Raw genomic sequence first — 21,243 nt, 5'->3', positions numbered from 1 at the left:
ATAGATAATGTCATATTAGACATGAAATTGAATTTTGTACTAGGTATATTTATTTAAGTTTTGCTATACTGACTGTTCTTATGATAACTGCCCATATTGACCATTGAGACCATATTGACTATTCTTGTTCATTTTTGTGTTTGTCTTTATTTTTTTTGTGTTTAAAGTTCATTATGTGACTTGAAAGAATGTCTACGTACTGATGATTATGAATTTTAGTTGTACACACTGCCTAGCTGGATTAAGATGCTATCAGTGGCTATCAAACCACTAGTCTAACCAAGGGGTATCGGGTTGCCCGGGTAACTGGGTTGAGGAGGTCAGATAGGCAGTCGCTTCTTGTAAAGCACTGGTACTCAGCTGAATCCGGTTAGACTGGAAGCCGACCCCAACATGATTGGGAAAAAGGCTCGGAGGATGATGAGTGGCTATCAAACGGGAATCGAACCCATATCACTTTAGCAGTCTTATCTATAACACTTTAATGTCATAGTAGAGTAAGAAATATGATTTCTATATGGGAAGTGAAATAAAAAATGAGGTCTTGGAAATGAAAATTTTATTTTTATTAAATCACAAGGTTGCACAATGGTTAATAAGAAACGGTTTCACAGATTGTGTATTTACACAAATTAAAAATATTTTGTACAAAATTGACATTTATTAGCATCAAGCATTATTTCGTTACATTCTTTAACCTTTCGGTTGCCGACCAAGAAAGAAACCAATAAATATTTGCTAGAAAATACTGTAGATTTTATTATACTTATTAAATATAATTTTATTAATTAATTTGATATTGTACTTAGGTTTATTATTAAACAACATTCCTTTATAGTAAATATACCATAAATAATAACAAATGAAACACTAGTAAAGTTCTACACAAATGTCAAAAACATAAGAGCAGACAAACAATGATGATTTTCTTCAAAGTCTTCTTTCCCACGGTGAATTCGTACTGGATATGCCCTTATCAGTTCTCCGTCCAGTAGTATAAAAGCACACAGGCAAGAAGAATGACAAGGGCACAGCACAATACATTTATTTATAATCTTCTTTCTTCCAAAAATACTCCATTACTAGTAAAAAATATGGTACAAGTAACGCCATCTAGTATCGAGTAGTAAGCAACTTTTAGTTCCGCCGTCAGTCGCGAGATGGCGTGCTTTTCAAATCCTGCATCCTAAGTGTGAGCAAATTGGGGATTTGTCACAGAGTAAAATGCAGAAAGTGAGTTTTCTTCTTGATTGTCAGCTGTGAATACTGGATACCTAAGAAAATATTACACATTGATACATTTTAAAATCGTTTTTACATAATTTTTAAATAAAACTATATTTGGCAGAGATTATCGACATTAATTTAAACTTATGCTAATAACATTTGAATGATTCTATACAATCCAAAATACACTACAAACTAAATTCTAATACTAATAAACAGCGAGTACCTGCAACAAAAGAAGAGACGATTAATTATAATAAAAAGAAAATGGCGGCCACAAAATGGCACCCAAACGTGGGACCTATTGTACTAACAGACCATCTTTTAATTAAATTTGTCAAAAAAACGCTGTGTTTTCACTCTCTTTCCTTTTAGTATTTTAATAGGCGTCATTATATAGGTATTGTGGTGGTTTTCTTTAAGATATCGTGGAGGGGTCAATTGTAAGTTGACTTGGAAGGTATCTACATTGACCCCGATTTTCATAAAAGATAAAATTATTTTACAGTGAAACTTATAAATTTTAAAAAGGTTATATTGTAGACATACGTCATAATCATCATCATCTGCCTAGCCTTTTCTGAACCGATGTTGTGGGAAAATGATATAATTTAGGATTTGTACACTGTTATTATAAAAAATATATGTATGTACAAGGCTCGGCTTCCAGTCTAGTAGGATGTGGCTGAGTACCAATGTATTACAGGGAGCGACTGCCTATCTGACTTCAACTCAGTTACCCAGGCAACCCAATACGCCTTAGCAAGATTAGTTATCACTCTTTCTGACTTCTAACTACCCGTAACGACTGCCAAAGATGTTCAAACGACCAATTCTTCATAACGTCTAAAATCACCACAACTTCACAAAAAAACTCTATAAACCACATAACTAGTTTAACTACCTCCCAATCTGTATCGAATCACTTTACGTCACTACCACGAGTCGAACCACGATTTATAAAAATAAAATCGTTCGACCAAACCGAGGGTAGGCTGGAATTTTTCATGTTATGTGTCATTGGATCTAAGATCCATTGCAGACGATTGGTATCGAGATAAAAGATGCTGCTTATCTCGTTAATTGAGTAAGGTTGTGAAAGATAGGAAGTAGTTTTTGAAGGGTAGAAAGTTTGGTTTTGAAATGTGATTTTTGTTGATATATCTTGGAGTCTTCTGATACGGGATTTGATATAATTGGCTAGGCTGTTATTTAGAAGTTATTATCTATACGAGTATGTTGAGCTGTTGTTTATTTGTTTGTATTTTCTTGAACATGCTAATCTCAGGAAATACTGGAGGGACTTGATCGTTTCTTTCATTGATACATAGCATAGTTAAGTTAGTAATCGTAGTAGTATGCAGAGTACCTATTAATTGTTAATTGTAACTATCATCGACATCAAAATAATGAACTTTAAACTCTTTGCTATCTATTTTATTATACCAATTTCACCCAGGTTTTCATTACCACCCATTCTGTCCCTATTATCTTATATCAATTTCCCAGTCCTTCACCCACATCTTCACGCCTTTCAAAAAATATTTACACCCAAGAACCCCCTAACCGACCAAAATATCTAAAATCAACCCAAAGAAAGAAAAAAAAACACACAAAATCAATTGCACCATTCGCGTAACACGCCGCAGCCGGTCGATTAGACCCCTGGATTAACGGTCCACTAGAGTGGTCACCGGCCACCGTTCACCGATCGTAAATCTGACCGTGGTCCATTTGACCCGCCTTGCTGCCTCACGCCAATTTTAACTTGGTTTTTTGATGGTTAAACAACGTTGGAGTTTAGTTGTGGGTTTGAGTTTTTAAGATGTTTGATTTGTGTTTCTTTAGTTCGGAATACCTACTCATACTTTAGTTAACTGTAAGATATAGAAAGTATTTTTGATGGTTAAAGAACTGTTCTGAAGTTGAGTTTTAAGTTTAAAGCAAAATTGGTTACATTTGTATTTATTAAACTACTCAAATATAATACTTAAATTTAAGTTCTACGGTAAAGTATTTCTATTGTGGTTTTTGTAATTGCGACAAGAATATAATTATGTTGGAGTATTGCCTAAAGTTGAGCGGCGACTCCGTAAACAATTTTAGCCAGAAAAAAAGATTTTCTAATTATATTGTCAGATCTTAGTACGATAAAAGAATTTGGTAATACTATTCTCAGGTATATGTGGTTTTAACCAACTATATAATGTAACTGTCTAGTCAAGATAGTCTTTCATAAGACAACATTCTTACAAACGAACTTTAAATTATATCTGCAGTAAAACATCACCAACTTAATTACCAAAATCCATCTCAAAAACCAGCTAAAAGCCAAACAAAACAGCTAAAGACACATTTCTTCTGAACTCAGTCCAAAATATTAAACAGTCCCATTTGGGTGCCATTAGCAAAAGTTGATAGATACTGTACCCTCGTCAGGCAGTGACTGGGAATTGAATTCTGAACCTCGAACCCCTTCCATCACTCAGGGCACTGTTAAAATTACTATAGTTCGGTTATGAGCGTTCAAAACGATTAATGAATTCCGACAGCGTTTACAAGCTAAATTGAAAGGCGAAATGAGTGACTGCGTAACTATGATTTAGGGCGTATTTCGGGAAGTTCATGAGTGTTAAGATTATTATGAAACTTGCATGACTGGAGAACTTGTTTTGAACCAATATGAAAGGGATATTATAAATTGCATATCAAATAAATAATCGCCTATCAATAAATACTCATCATTTATATTCTTTTTTACATCAAATAACTTACTTCACTACAAATAAACTAAATGTTTAACAAAACTCAAACTGCAGATAATTCGAAATTATACATCAATATGACATTACTTTTTTCCTTATAATGCAATACAGTTAAATTTATTCTTGTACAAAAATACTACATACAAGCATAAAATACTGACTGCACAGCAAATTTTACATATTTCATAGCAAAATAACTATCCCAGTCGCATATTAACCAGTAAGTACAACAAAACCTGTTCATCATATTTGTCTTAATTTTCAAGAAGCCATGCTCGGCAAATTTAATGATTATTATAACAAAAAATCCTGTCACATTGCATTATTTCTAAAAGCAGAACAAATTAACTGAAAAATTGAAGCTAGTAACGAAAACAAATCGCTGCAAAACCGACTCCACGTAGTCTTGTTTGCCTTACCCCTAGAGTGCAATTCAAAACCGCGTAGGCGCGGAGGGGCGAGGCGGCCTGCGAGCTGAGGCGCAGGTAGTTTTAACGCTCGCCGACGCGGCTGAGGCTGGCCGGCTCTGCCGGCCAGTAAGCCGAAGCTGCGGTGGTGAGCGTGAAAACCATCTGCGACGATAAGCTCGCATGGGACCGCCGGAGCCCCGCAGCGCCGGAGCCGTGACAGAAGCCATGTTTGCTGCATGTTGCATGCTTACTTCCATGTTGCATGCCTGCTTACATGCTTCAGGCTTGTTTGCACGCTTCTTACAGGAAAATAAAAATTCCAAAACTATGCCAAAAGATGATTCTGACTATAAACATTCTGAAGTATGATAGTTCTGCCTTTTAATGACTACTTATATGAAATGTATGCCAAAAGGAAGACAATGACTAAAAATGCACCTGCCCTATTTTTTTTAAGAACTATTTATATGTGCAAGCATATCATCGGACTTTCGATCCGACTCAAGTACGTGGCGCCACCTTCAGAAGCTAAAAATGTGCCTATTGGGCAAAAAAGGAAGCGTGGACGCTTATTAATAATTCAATAAATTACAATTTTGTATTTAATTTTATATTTTTTTGCTGATCTTATTATGTGGTAATTAATAAATAATAAGATGACTGTGACTAATAAAATGCTGTTTTATTCAGAAAAACTGCTGTAAATAATATAAAAATAGAAGCTATATTTAAAAGAAAAAGAATTAACATGTATAATGTGCATTAAGATTGTTAGCTGTGCATTGATGAAAAAGCTTTTGCTTTAGGAAAAATCGCTGTACGCTGCGAAAATAAATTGTAGTGTGTTTAGCGATATTTTGAGTTGAATATTTTGCTGTGCAATCAGTAATTTTGATGGGAATTTGGAATTTTATTGCATAGAAAAAGGATATTATTTGATTTGCGTTTAAATACTACCCAATATGAAATGTACATTAAACATGATATTTTGAGGCAGAAATAAGGATTGCCAGTGACGGAAAAATTGTCAGCATTTGTCGTGAAATGGGCGCGTGATGAGGTTTGTGAAAAATATGTTACAGAGAGTGTGTTAAGTATGAAAGTGGAAGGATGGAGAGGCAGAGGTAGACCGAGGAAAAGATTCATTGATAGCCTGAAAGAAGACATGAATAAGAAGGGAGTGGATGTTAGTATGAAAGGTAAAAAAAATCTGCACACTCTCAAAAAATAAACTCCTAACATTATTTCCCAAAAAAATATAATAATATTATCGCGACAATTAATAACATAAGGTAGTTAGCAGTGACAGCAAACTCATAAGAGACCGTTTAAGCCCCCGAAATGACCCAAACGGGGTCGTTACAGTCATTATTGGGGGCGAAACGGCACTAAATCAATTTTTAATTCTGCTCGCAGTTTTGTACACTTATAATTATTAATTTAGTAATTCTTTTAAAATGGGTGCTCATTTTAGGGTTATTGATTTTATAGTATAGAACGTATAGAAGCTTTTACCCACATTTTCACCCGAGGCAACTGCTTCCCGTAGCCGGTGACAAAAAATGTCCAATGTCCTTTCCCCGGGGCTAAGCTACCTCCTCTCTCATTTTCAGTTTATATGGTTTAGCCATTTTTGAGTTATAAGTAGTGTAACTAACATGACTTTATATATAAGAAAAGAAAGAAGATATTCTACTAATGTTATACAGCTGAAGAGTTGATAAGGTAATATGTGGGGGGCTCGTGGCTAAGCTTAATATATACTGACAACTTACACTTGTAATTATTTTGTTTTCTCGTTTGCCACTTTTATTCAGATGAGTAATATCTACCTAAGACCATCCCAATTTTCAAATCTAAAACGAATCGTGAATAGCCTTTTGAAACATCTCACAAACACACTATGAAATGGCGCTTAAAACATTTCTAGTTTATAAACAGCAAAGATCATAAACAATACTTAATAACGATACTCAAACAGCATAAATTTAGCCTGCCATATTATTCCCACCCACTTAACTCAACTGCAAAGTAAACGCCATAATCGTATAAAATATTTAATCGCATACAAACTAGTGTCATCTATTGTTGGATAGCACACAACATTAGTTGCGCCACTCACCGACAGATGGTGCTGCACTCAATAAACACCCATTATGGACTGTCCAGTTGTCCACATTGTGTGATAATAAATTGAATACGAAATCTATTAATTGCCTTATCCTGCTACATTATTAGTTAAGATATAAATACGTTACATATACGATTTAAGCTTTTCGTGAGTAGTTTGTGGTCTACCTAACATTAGGAAACTGTGTCAAAAGCATAATTGGATTTATTTTCACGTATAAGTAACTAACCGTTTTCCGGAGTTTCACCCGCGATCCGTAGGAACTACTGCCCGCACTGGGGATAAAATATAGCCTATGCTACTCGGGAAGAGTGAAGCTTTCCAACAGTGAAGAAAATTTTCGAAAAAGTTCAATAGTTTCTAAGCTTTCAGGATTCAAACAAAAAAACCTGTTTCCATTTTCTAACAGTATAAATAATTCTACAGCAGTTTCAACCTACTACAACTTACTGTTTAGGTATTTCAATAGATGAATTCATACTATAGCTCAAAACGGACAACAAACCCTAGACCTTAGAACCAGCCCATCCCATTATACCGACCGCCAGTTTGTTCTGCTAACCATGCAGAGCAATAAACAAACATGTCTGAACCACTTTGAACTGCACTGGGCACCCAATTGATATCCCCAAACCCTTTGTCATCATCTGCCACACGAATTCCAACTTTATCCCCAAGATTTACAGTTAATTTTTCATCGATACCATCTGCCATACATGAGGTTGCATCTCCAGAATTGCTAGCATTGTCATCTGATATAGGATTTTGAACTTTATGTCTTAGAGTTCTGGTTTATTTTGGGTCGAATCCATCAATGAAATGTAATGTTAGATCTGGAGAATTACTAGTAATGTCATCTGCTATATGAATTTGAACTTTACTACCAAGATTTACGGTTGGTTTTTGATTAGTAAGTTCAACAATATGTGATGCGACATCTAGAGAATCGCTGGTACAATTGTTATTGTGTAGATATGGTGGTATAGTTATTTTGAAGGCGATAGTGGGTAGTTTGTCATCAGTTATGGGTTGGTCATTATTATTAATTGTGTTTGATGTTACACTATCTACAGTTCGCGGTGTTGCTGGTAATGTGGGTGAATGATGATCATAGTATTTAAGGATTATGTAATTGTAGGTTTTACTAAAGATTTCTAGAATTAATTCTCCTTGTAGCCAATGATTGTCTAAAATAAGTACATCTAGGACAGGATACTTTATTATTTAAATTCATGTCCTAAGTTTGGATGCATTTTTAATGATGTGTTTGTTAATCTAAGTTCAAAATAATTAACAATATGAATCCTAGATGTCATATATTTGACTCATCGACAAAGTAATTAAAATCATGTATCTAAATAAGATAACTGTGTTAATTTGTAAAGCCAAATGTCCATTCGGGTGTAAAATCACAATTTGAAAGTAATTTTCATTTATTTTTTATTACCAAATCCGAATACCAATTAATGAGAGTAACCTAATGACAGACAGATATTAATGGTATCATAAAATCACTAAATGATTTACAAAAGCGATAAAATTTACTTGTAAGTGTCATAAAGTGTTCCTAATGATCCATCATTTAGGATACCGAATGAAATAAAATTTATTTACGAAAGTAAAAATATGATTTGCGTATTTTTGATAATTAGTTCGAAATTATGTTTATGGGTTTCGATCTTAACATTAATGGTATTTACGTGTATGCTAATGACTTTATTTAATGTATTTATATAACATAATTCAAAGGCCAATATACACAAAAATATCTACTCTATTTCTAACAGAAGTTTTTTTCTATAATAGAACCTATAAGGCTTTCACTATTTGTGGATAAAATAAAAAATCAGGACACACCTATAAGTATTTCAGAAACACTTTCCACTCAGGTACTATTTATTCCCGAACATACCTATTACAACTGTTAGTAATAATCTGCTAAATATTTTCGAAAGAGTTCCACTAACAAATCCTATTTGAAATGACTAGGCTTCAAAACTGCCACCATCAGAAAATGACACTAAAAAATTCAACCACACAATTCCAAAAACAAAAATAATATTCCCGTCAAACTACCAACCTAACAACACTAGCACAGATAAAAATAAATAAAAGCCCGCGAGAAAAAGTTAACCAAACTTGGTCTATACTTCATTAAGGTGGGCACAAAAGCAGTTACCCGGTTACTGAATATTTTACAAGCCATTCCGGGCGAAACGCTAGTAATTTTGATGATATATCTCGCTTTGGGAGCATGATATGATGCGCTGTATGTGCTAAAATATGCATAGGGTTACTATTGACGTCTTGTCGATTGTGTATAGCGGCATCTCTCGGGTAGAATGAGAAGCTGTTGTTTAGCTACTCGACGGTAGATGGTGTTAGTTGTCTTGTTAATTTTGATGTGAGAAATTTTGGTTTCAGTGTGAATTTTTGTAGCAAATATTTATGCAAAATTAAAGCATGAATTTTGATGGAGTAAATGTGAAAGCACGGCTTCGTTTTATATTAAATTGTGCGGAGTAAAATACATACCAGCTCAATACACACATTGTAAACAATATCGTTGAAAATTAATAAAAGTGATGCGCGCAGACTATCAATCACGTCCCCCACTGTATAACATTGCGCTCAACCAACCTCATTAACGCTTATACACACAATTCCATCCAATTACATCATCACGTTATCAATAATAAAATTTTTAGTTCCGCTACTCGCCGCCGCGGGCGCCACGTAATCTCATTACGAGCGAGACATAATACAAGCGAGGAGGAATGAAAGCACGCAAACGGATGGAGGGTCGCTGAAAAACCGTTTTCATTCGCTAAAAATCAGCGATAAAAAAGAAACTTCGATACTGAAACATGAAAGGTGCCTACCATCGCGAACGGTGAGACGAAAGAAATTTTTATACGAATTTTTTAAACGTTGCAACGGTTTTTTCAAACAAAAGATCCCCTTGTTATCTGGTTTTCATTGTTTTTTTGATTTCACTCGTTCGCTCGATGTTTGAGATGGTTCGCGTGGATTTTTAAATTATTGTAAACAATTTCTATTAGATTTCGGGGATTTCTGCCTGTGTATTTGTGTTGTGTAAGCGTGGATTTTGATTTAAGGCGTTATTTGATTGAAAACTATACTGTTTTTGGTTTAGTTTTTAGCTAGATTGGAATTGAGAATACCTAACAATACTGATTTACTTGCGGAAATAAACTATAGACATTAAATCGGAAAAGGGTGCATATACCTAATACATTTTGCAATAAATAAATAACTTTCCGTGATAGATTTTTCATATCCAGACTAGAATCTGAACTCTCAGACTTACTGAGATAAACTAAATACTAAAAAAAAAACTTAGGTACTTGACAAACACCCAAATGAAAGTCCTCCTCCTTTTTGGGGATACGGGTAAGAATAACAATTTTTTTAACACTTCATATGCAAAATGTAGCAACACAACCTTTGGAACTAAAACATTCAGAAACCTACAAACTACAAACATCTAAACCTTGTTTTAAAAATCTAAACACAAGTCCAACATAAAGGCCTGTGTACACCTTGTAATTAGCGAGACCGTCGCCGCAATAATGTGTTCACACCTGAACCCAACTGATTACACCAACCGCGGGTATTAAGGGAGATTATACAGCTGTTTTAAAGCTTAGTATTTAGGAAGAGATTAAAATAGATATTTTTAAAATTTTTTGGGGAGGTGTAAGGCGTTTTTTTTAGGAGTTAGTGTGAATGAGAGTCGTGGTGGCCTAGTGGGTAAAGGACCAATCTCTCAAGTATGAGGGCGCGGGTTCGATCCCAGGTCAGGCAAGTACCAATGCAACTTTTCTAAGTATATCTTAGACACCATTGGCTGTGTTTCGGATGGCACGTTAAACTGTAGGTCCCGGCTGTCATTGAACATCCTTGGCAGTCGTTACGGGTAGTCAGAAGCCAGTAAGTCTGACACCAGTCTAACCAAGGGGTATCGGGTTGCCCGGGTAACTGGGTTGAGGAGGTCAGATAGGCAGTCGCTTCTTGTAAAGCACTGGTACTCAGCTGAATCCGGTTAGACTGGAAGCCGACCCCAACATGATTGGGAAAAAGGCTCGGAGGATGAGTGTGAATGAGAGTTTTTGTCTTATATTTTTCCTGTACAAGGGATGTTGCAAAGGATATTTCATAAAAATTCTTGTAAGTATACTATTATTTCAATATTTGCAAGGTCGTGTTACGATTTTAGATACTAATGCAGTTTTTTAACCGGCTTCCCGAAAATGAGTTCTCAATTTTGAATAATTGTAGTTTTTTTGTCAATAAGACAATAAATAACAGTATCCCTATGCATGCAAAAATTTTTATGTAATCTCAAATTACTATCAATATAAAATAATTAAATCATAGATATTTACTCTATAAAAAAAATGCTCTTAAACATTTACAGAACTTCAGCCTCACAAAATTTCGAAAAACTCGTCCTTTTCACTGCCAAAAGAACTTCAAAATCTAATCGGCAACTAGCCCACATGGTACCCAACACTGAACAACGATAACACCCGAACACGAAGCCAGTGTATTAAATTTTATGTTATTTACACAGGACGATGATTACGGGGGAGGCGTGGACAAACAAAACTTGGGGGAAACGGGGTTCGGGGGACCGGGGGACAGGTAGCCGTGTCGTTTACAATGTAAGCTTAAACCTCTGGTTACGGAGCACAATGGTAGAAGATTAAACAGCTGGAAATGCTCGGTTTATTGTTCATTTTTTATCTTTTTTGAGGGCTGTGACGCTTCTGTCTGCTTTAAGTCTGTGTTATTAATCAACTGGATTGCTTGGCATCTTTTTGATCAGGTTTTCTTGAGATTTTTTGTGGACTGTTATTAAATAGAGATTATTTTAGGAATAGATGTTGTTAATTCTTTATTTATATACACAATTTTTACTATAAACACTCTTTTGAGGAATAAGGGAGTGCATAGTGGAATCTATATGTCGCAGTAAGATAGATGAAGCCGTAATATTGGCCAAAGAATTTTAATTACCAGTACCAGTTGGATTTTAGAGCATGAGCGATTCGGATGAGTTTGTTGGTGTATACTGTTACATAATTTGGGTAGTAAAAGTTATATGTAGCATTTCTGTCAACTGATTCCCAAAGACTCTTTTCTAATGACATGCTTAACATTATATATCTTAGATAGGTTAGTAGGTACGTATGTCATGTATATCTTCATAATAATCCGTAACAACAAAAATAACCTACACATTTAAACATCTACAGATTCACAAAAAAATACTCAGAAAGTCCCGTCACTTTAGCGCACAATCGCCCATTAAACCGGGCGTCCATTTCGCGTTGGTTACGACATGCCCGAGGCCTGACGTTTAGGGTGAAAACCTTCATAATTAAGTGTGTACATTCACGCCTAGGGTTAATTGTTTGTCAGCTTTTGACGCAGTTGATATGGTAACATTGAAAAATGCTGAGATAAAGATAGATTGTACTGAATAGACAGACAGGCTTAGGAAAATGAGGCATGTAAAATATAGAACACTTGCTTTGGCAGACGGTTCAGTGGGAGTTACTTCGCATACCCAGATAAAAACTAACCTGTAAGCTTCCTTGGTAAATGGGCTATCTATCACTGAAATAATTTTCCAAATCGGACCAGTAGTTTCCGAAATAAGTACGTTGAAGCAAACAAATAAAAATTGTCTCCCGAATCCCGAATGTTACTCAGTAGCAGTCGTTGTTACAATTCCACGTCAGAAGCCGTCAGGCGGATTTGAGAAAACTCCGACACTAGGGCTTGTTAGGTGATTAAACTTTCAGCTCACTCGATAATAAGGAGATTAATTATTAATTCCTATTTATGAAAACCATGATTGTTTCGTCTAGTCTCCTTCAAATAACCATAGTGAGTTAGGAAACCATCCCTAGGGCGTCGTTAAGCTGTACTAGGGAGTAAACTAGATAACGTACAGAATAATATATGAAATACATCAAACTAAGCCAAACTAGGTTGGTAGCAGTGGTTTTGTAAACATATTTAGGTGAATTTCTAAATAGTTTTGACAGGAACCGTTTTTAACGTCATCTGTTATCTTAATTTAGAACTAAAGTGTATTGAAATTGTGTTGGTGATTTCTAGCAATTTTGTGATGGTGAGTTTGTTTCTTTTTTGCGTATTTAAAAAAAAACGGCTGCTTTGATTTGGACAACATTTATTATAGAGTCAGATTGAAACCTGGTGAACGATTTTGAGTAGTTTTCATGTAAAACAAATGATTAACTTATAAACAAAAAGAAAAGATCAATCGTCCATAAACTGATTAACAGCAATGACTCCGATCTGTAGCAATTTCGACCCTCTCATTTAAATTACTTAAAAAATAAGCTTAGGGGTTGAAAAATTAAGAATCGCTTCAAACAGGGGTCGAACCCGCATTTTGAAAAGCTTGAGGGCGTTTGATCGCGTTAAGCGCATGATGAGTCATAGGGGTAGTTTATATTAGTAAACTTGGTTTCAATTAGGGTTATTGTTGTTGCTACTCCACGATAGATGGCGCTAGTTTTAGTATCGCGCATTTATTTGTATCATATATTATGAGCTTACATAATTTAAATATCTCTATTTGTATATTAAATCTCGATATTTATAAATAGTGTAAATGTAATTAAGATAGTATTAGGTGTTCATTATTTTGTTTTGGTGAAGATTATGATTTTTATCTTGACTGATATAACGGATAATCAAACTTAGCGTTATTTTTGTAATTGTTTTCGGAAACATATATCAATAACTATTATTATACGTTATAGAAATTTAATTATTGAATCACAATACACAAAAAGAGCATAATATTAACTCAATCAAATCGAGTGTGACCAAGCAAAAAGTTGCCGCTACTCCCCGCTAGATGGCGTTGGCCGCGCGCTAATTTCCCATCAGACCTGTCAGTCGAGTGGAAAGTTTAATGAATTCATCACGCCTCGTCTCCGGAGAGGGGGTAGCAGTATTTAAAGTGAATAATGTATAAAGATGTTTTTGATATACAGCGTTTTTGACGTAATCTAGAGTTAATTTCTCTCGTAGGCGTATCAAAATGTATGAGTATTCAGTTCTTGTTTGTAAATGTCGTTTTGAAATGAATTTAGAGTTATTTTGTTGTGTTTAACCAACTTTGAATAAGGTGGTTCTCAGTTTGACGTGTATGTATGTGTGTATGTTTTTGCGCCATTATTTGATTACTTAGTGTAAGTCCGACTCGTATTTAGCCGGTTTTTACCGACTTATATATTATCCTATCCCGCGGTTTCACCTGCGTCCCATGATAGGTAACTACTGCTCGTACCGGGATAAAATATAGACTATGTTACTCGCCGGTAACTACTAACCGTGATAGTTAGACCGTTGAAATTTTCACAGAAGATGTAGGTATTTCTGTTGCCGCTTTATCAACAAATAGTTACTGAAAACTAGAATAAAATAAATATTTTGAGGGGCTCCCATACAACAAACGTGAATTTTTCGCTCATTTTATAAATAATGGCACGGAACCCTTCGTGCGCGAGTCCGACTCGCACTCGGCCGGTTTTTTTGGACGACACACAAAAAATAGTTTATTGACATGGACCCACCTTTTACCTCAATTTCGCAAAACAATTAATCAATTATTTACTCTACAACCAATGTTTGTGATACAAAACAAATAGCGGGGATTGAGGAAATAGTCTATAATAGAGAGAAAACATTTTTTTTTTGTTTGCGCTGAAAAATTCTTTCACTGTTGAAAGGCTACACTCTCCCCGAGTAACATAGGCTATATTTTATCCCGGTACGGGCAGTAGTTCCCACAAAACGCGGGTGAATCCACGGAAATTAGCTCGTATTGTCTAAAAGACATAACATTGTAGTGAGGTTAACGTGAGCGATTGAGTGACCTCCGTTGACACCCGCCCTAAAACTTGTCGCGAGGTGTGGTTTTCACTGATATAGAGAGAGTATGGAAGGTGCTTTTTTATTATAAGTAGATGCTTGGACACGGAAAAAGTAGCCGTCTTCCTCGATAACTGAACTATACTATAATTGATTGTATTTTTTTAAATTAAACCAGTAGTTGAAGCAAACAAATTTTTCTCGAAAGCAAACTTACAGATTACTGTAGAGTTTCACTGAAATCTGTACAGCACGTTTTGCTTTGAAGAGTAACAAAAATGTTGCGTAGCCGAACAGACTTTGAAAGTTTATATATTATACTAGCTTCTGCCAGCGGTTTCACCCGCATCCCGTGGGAACCTCTGCACGAACCCGGATAAGAAAGTAGCCTATAGCCTTCCTCGAGAAATGGCCTATCTAACACCGAAAGAATTGGTCAAATCGGACCAGTAGTTCCTGAGATTAGCGCGTTCAAACAAACAAACAAACTCTTCAGCTTTATAATATTAGTATAGATGGGATGTGATAATATTATATAATTCTTCCATCAGAAATTGGATGAGTTTGTAGTTTGTAGTTTTTACAATTGTGTCCTATAAATTCTAATACTAATAGTATTTCTATAAATATTATTCTTTGCCTAAAGGGACTGTCACCAATTGATGGTTAATTACAGGAAATATAAATTTTGTTTGATATAAGCTTATTTGTACCGTGTTTCGGAAGGCACGTTAAATTGGTCTCGGTTGTCATTTGAACATCTTTGGCAGTCGATACAGGTAGTCAGAAGCTAGGCAGTCTGATCACTAGTCTAACCAAGAAGTACCTATCGGGTTGTCCGGGTAACTGGGTTGAGGAGGTCAGATAGAGTCGCTCCTTGTGACACACTGGTACTCAGCTGCATCCGCTAAGACTGGAAGCCGACCTCAACATAGTTGGGAAAGGCTAGGCAGACGATGACTATTTCTTGTATGTTAAGTATTAAATAAAATATGAAACTTACAAAGTCATCGGCCCTTTTAGAAGCTGCAGAAGCTGATTTTTCCCTTCGAGCCGTTTAAAAACTGTAAACAAGAAAAATGAATTTTAGAAATATGCACATTTTTCACAATTGAATCAAGTTAAGAAGGTCAGATAGGGCAGTCGCTCCATGTGGCACACTGGTACTCAGCTGCATCCGGTTAGACTGGAAGCCGACCTCAACATAGTTGTAAAACTTTTTACAAAATTCGTCTATTGTAAAAATCTTTTTATGTGCCTTTGCTTTCTATGTGCCTACAATGTACTGAAATATTATACAGAATTTTGCTAAGAAAGTATTACCTATATTGTTTTCGTATTTAAATAAATGTAAATTTATAATGTCAAATGCTTGCTTACGTCATACCTTACATTGTACACAATCTTATGTAAATTGTACTGAAATATATTGAAATACAATTTCTAAGTCTATTTCAGACTTCAGGAACCAAATATTTTTATTTAAAACCGTCTCCCAAGTCTGACAAATACTATGCCGCATCAAAATTAGTTCAGCCAAACATGAGGTAATCGCGTATAAACCACATCACACAATAAGGTGAAACTGAGAGCCTCCTTTTTTCAAAGTCGGTTAAAAATGTCTGCATGTAAAATACCTATGCTCTTTCTTGTTATTTCTAAATACATTTGATGTTTTTAACGCGTAAGGTCTATACGACAGGAATTAATTTTCCTACAGTGACCATATTTACTTACTTGGCTGAGGAATATACTTTACTTGCAAATATCTAAGTAAGTAGCTTTTTTTTTATTATAGAAATTTAAAATGTTTGGATTTATTTGTATTTTATATTTACAATATTGTTTTTATAATTTAATAAATAAATTAAAAGAAATATCGTTTTTTTTTTAATTAGTTTCAAAATTGATTAAAAATGGAGAATTATTTTGTAATCATAAGAAAAAACTAGGTACTTATCTGGTATTATCAAAACATGAAACCAAGGTTGACAAAAATAATGAAAACGAACTACAGTTGATATTAAAACACAGTTATTCTATTTTTACTGTCCAAGGTATCTATATCAAGCCAAATATCAGTAACGAGTATTTTATGACACACATCCCGATTTTATTACTTGGTCACACTACACTATTAAGAAATCAGGTCAACACAACACTAGCATTGAACTGTCAAGCGCTCCTTAACGTTCCATATTCGAATTTAAATTTCAAATCCCGAACGATACGATGTCGATCTTTATATTTTTCAAAAGTGTGTTCGTTTTTTTTTTGCGTTCGAAGTTCTATTTTTGAATTTAAAATTGGAATCTGTTCGTGTCCCAGTTTTTGTTGAATTTTAACTGTTTTTTTTGTGTTTTTTGTATTTTTTCTTAGTTTTGCATATGTTAGTCATTCTTGCTTTTCAAAGATGTAAAGATTAGGATTGCTTTAAATACATTTATGTATTGAAATGTATTCAAAAGGACAAACGCAACAAATCGTCATGAGTATGTATTTGTACAAACTATACTTCTTAACAGAAATATTCTAAAGATGATTTTTTTTTTTGTTTGTTTGTTCATACCCTAAAGACTCTGTAACTATTGAACTGATTAGAAAAATTCTTTCACTGTTGGAAAGCTACACTCTTCCCGAGTAGCATAGGCTGTATTTTATCCCGGTACGGGTAGCAGTTCCCACGGTACGCGGGTGAAACCGCCAGAAGTCAGACGCCTGAAAGCTAGTACTAACTGGGTTGAGGAGGTCAGAAAGGCAGTCGCTCCTTGTAACACGCTGGTACTCAGCTGCATCCGGTTAGACTGGAAGCCGACCCCAACATAGTGGGAATAGGCTTGGTAAATAAGTAGGTATATACATATGTATATTGAATATTATTATGATAATAGACAACGAGCTTGTAACAAGGATGAGAGGAAATAGAGCTATATTGTCTTTGGATTATTTCCTGCGCGTGCGATGATTTTTATTTCCGTTTAGGTGTTTGTAGTGTGAAAGTCGATGTGGTTAGAAAGAATGTTACTTGTGAGATGACGGCTGATAGAAGAGTATGGAAGGAGAAAACATGCTGCGCCGACCACAAAAGAAATTGGGATAAGGGCAGGAGGATGATGATGATGATGATGTGTTTGTACTATGTAGATATTAATTGAGCTTGTGGCTAAGTAACAGCCAAATATATCATAAAGTTAAGCAACGCTGGCCCGGTGGATGGGTGGGTTAGGTAGTTATGACGAGTTCCTCCGTGTTTCGGAAGACACGTTAAATTCATTTTTTTACTTTACTGTATAACGTTAATTTCTCTAAGCCTTGCTACTAATATTATAAATGCGAAAATAACTCTTACCAGTCTTTCGCTTTTTCACGACAAATAATATCAGGCTCGGTCTAAGAAGTCTTTCTCAGTCAAATCAGATTAAGTATACAAGATTTAGTAGTCTAATAGATTGCCTACCTAGAGCCTAAAAAAGAACTGAAGCTGAGTCTCCCAAACCTTGAGTGAAACAGAGAAGATCACCCAGTATTACAGACTCCATTAATCTCTATAATCCATTGCTATACCATAGCCAACACAGGCCCATTTTTATTTCAACTCTCATTGGCTGCGTCACCGCGGGAACGCGATTGGCCTCTTCCGCCGACAAATTCAACTGTACGGATGTCCGCCATTGCTGGCTGTATTTAAAACATTATGGTTCGATGTCTCTGGGTTTGTCGGTTAAATTTTGGATGTTAGAAGCAAATAGATTAAAGAAAACGTTTAAAATAATGAAATATGAAGAAATAAGACTAGCTTATATGCATAGGTGACCAATGTTTTATGTAGTTGACAGCTGTCAGTTTTCAAGGAAAAATATCGTTTTTTTGTACTGACTATCTCATCTGTCAATTGCACCAAAAAAACTTAGGGCATACAAAATTACAAGATTTTAATTCGGAATAAAAAAATTACTCAATGGATTTTTTTTTTGTTGGCATATATTTTAAAGGAATTTAAACTTTAACTTTGATTTATGGTCAAAAACAATGCGAAAACTGGACCTATTTGGCGCAACCTTATGTTAGCTACTTTTATATTTTTTATTTCTATGTGTTTGTATGGCTCGTGTCAATAAATAATTTTTCTTTCTTTCTTTCTAATTCGCATTTATAAAAACAGTATACCAATATTTGTATGTTTTCACAAACAAGTAGGTACAAAAAAAAATTATACAAACTCACAGAATTTTCACAACAAAAAAATCCTAAACCGGACAAACTAAGGGGCCAAAGCTAGTAAATAAATAAAAGTAACATCTGTACTTAAGTATTCAAGTTAATGAACTAAGAAATATTGCCAATAACGTTATAGAAAGTTACAAATAGCTGAAATAACTCAACGGCGGCCATATTTCATTTTAGGCATTTAAAATAAACAGTAACGGTCGATTTTGCTAAGTTATTGCTGTTAAAATGTAAAATATTGGATATTTTTAAGGATTTCACTAGCAAAAATAAGTTAAGAGACAAATAAGATTATTCCATGTAGGTAATTACTTTTTTGGGGTTTTGAAAAAGGTGTCTTATATCTGCCATGCATGGCTGCTATGTATGGCTTTCTAAGTATATCTTAGACACCAATGACTGTGTTTCGGATGGCACGTTGAATTGTAGGTCCCGGCTGCCATTGAACATCCTTGGCAGTCGTTACGGGTAGTCAGAAGAAGCCAGTAAGTCTGACACCAGTCTAACCAAGGGGTATTGGGTTGCCCGGGTTACTGTGTTGAGGGGGTCAGATAGGGCAGTCGCTCCTTGTAAAGCACTGGTACTCAGCTACATCCGGTTAGACTGGAAGCCGACCCCAACATAGTTTGGGAAAAAGGCTCGGAGGAAGGAAAGGGTATGGCATTTTCATCACTCAATATTGTATTTTATCTTCAACGCATATAAGGAAGACTACTTTGTCTGCCTTATATGCGTGCAGTGGTACTTTGACATAAACTTAGTAAGTATATAGAGAAACAAACCAAAGTTTACCGACTTTTACGGTGAGTTGCACCATTTACATAATTCCTATGACCACTCCATTTTGAGTCGTCAAATCGCCGATTTGTCAAAGTCAAATCATTTATTTCATTTATATCTTTACAAGCACTTATGAACGTCAAAAATATAACTAAGTTTGATTCTAGTTGCCCATTCCAAAAGTAGCTTCCTATGGAGAAGAACGGGCTAGAAACTCCATGGTTTGATCAATGGGTAGCCAGTAAGCTGATTATGGTTTATTATATTGAAATTAAATGTGCACCATTTAACTTTAATCATTCATACTTTACAATGATAAAACAGTTAAAAATAACTCCTAAGAATCCAGGTAGATAAACCACCGTTGAAATTTCAAAAACGAATCAAAAACCATAAACAATTACTTACCTACCCGCATACCGTTGACAATGCCATCTTTAAAAAGAGAACACATTCAAAATTTGCATTCCGAATGCGGCCTCCATTTTGGAAATTAGAGTTTTTATTTTTAATTAAAAAGGTTCTGCGATACCATCGAGCTTTGTCATTGGTTTTTATTTTCTCGTTTTCGTTTTAGGGTTCTGTAGAACGAAAGGCAATAATGAAACCGAACATCCTACGCGAACTCCACTTAATCATCTGTCTAGTCTTTCCCCAATTCACCAGTCTAACCAAGGGGTATTGGGTTGCCCGGGTAACTGGGTTGAGGAGGTCAGATAGGGCAGTCGCTCCTTGTAAAGCACTGGTACTTAGCTGAATCCGGTTAGACTGGAAGCCGACCCCAACATAGTTGGGAAAAGGCTCGGAGGATGATAGTCTTTCCCCAATTATGTTGGGTTGCAGCTTAGTACTAGACACTACTGGAAGCCACAGCCTGTGCCATATGGAGCGACTGTCTATCTGACCTCCTCAACCCTGTTATTAGGGCGAAAACACACAGCCTTTTTTACAAAATTACACCTACAATCTTCTCCTAAGTCTAACAAGTACCTAGTATAGGTACTGAAAACCGCATAAAAACCGGTTAAAACGCACATGAGAAAACCGAGCACAAACATTTATACTAATATTATAAAGAGGAAAACTTTGTTTGTTTGTTTGTTTGGTTGTAATGAATAGGCTCAAAAACGACTGGACCGTTTTTTAAAATTCTTTCACCATTCGAAAGCTACATTATCCACGAGTAGGCTATATTTTATCCCGGTACGGGCAGTAGTTACCACGGGACGCGGGTGAAACCGCGGGAAAACGGCTAGTTTATACATAAACACAGGCCAAACTGACAACCTTTTTTTTTTAAAACGGTTAGCAAAAATTCTTAAAAACTACGGAACTGGGTACGGGTTTAAATAATATTAATTATAACCGCGATAAAATCCGTAAAAGTAGTTTTATTTAAACTACGGAACCCTTACCCATTGTATCCAACGCCAACTATATTTTGAAAAGCATATTTACAGGGAGCGATAATTACAAGAATTTTTGCGACTATTTGTAAAGGTCGCTTTGAGCCCGAACTGAAGTACCAAGTAGGCAAGTACCGAGCCAGTCAAGATTTTCACTGTTGGTACTTTTTTTCCCTCTGTTGTTAATTATGAATTGTTAGCTGGGATTTCTTTGTTTTAATTTTTTCGGGACCTTCGTTTGTTTTGTGAGTGAAGTTTTTTTCGATAGTTGGTTTGGTTTGTATTTTGTTTAGTGTGAGTGTGATTCGAAAGGTACGCTAAAGTGGTGGATCCCGTTTGTCATTTGAACATGATGG

General features: G+C 35.4%; 1 long non-coding RNA gene across 1 annotated transcript in view; it reads right to left on the bottom strand.

Moving 5' to 3' along the window:
- Positions 1-542: 542 nt before the first annotated feature.
- Positions 543-21,243, bottom strand: part of LOC124643351 — a 34,728-nt gene continuing 14,027 nt past the window's right edge. Inside the window, exons 2-3 of the long non-coding RNA XR_006985917.1 lie at positions 15,478-15,538; positions 543-1,453 (exon numbers count right to left, since the gene is read on the bottom strand). This is a non-coding gene — a long non-coding RNA (uncharacterized LOC124643351). The remainder of the gene's footprint in view (positions 1,454-15,477; positions 15,539-21,243) is intronic.

The sequence above is a fragment of the Helicoverpa zea genome, chromosome 27 (genome assembly GCF_022581195.2).
Source record: "Helicoverpa zea isolate HzStark_Cry1AcR chromosome 27, ilHelZeax1.1, whole genome shotgun sequence".
NCBI classification, from domain to species: Eukaryota; Metazoa; Arthropoda; class Insecta; order Lepidoptera; family Noctuidae; genus Helicoverpa; species Helicoverpa zea.
This window is presented reverse-complemented; position numbering and strand designations above follow the sequence as displayed.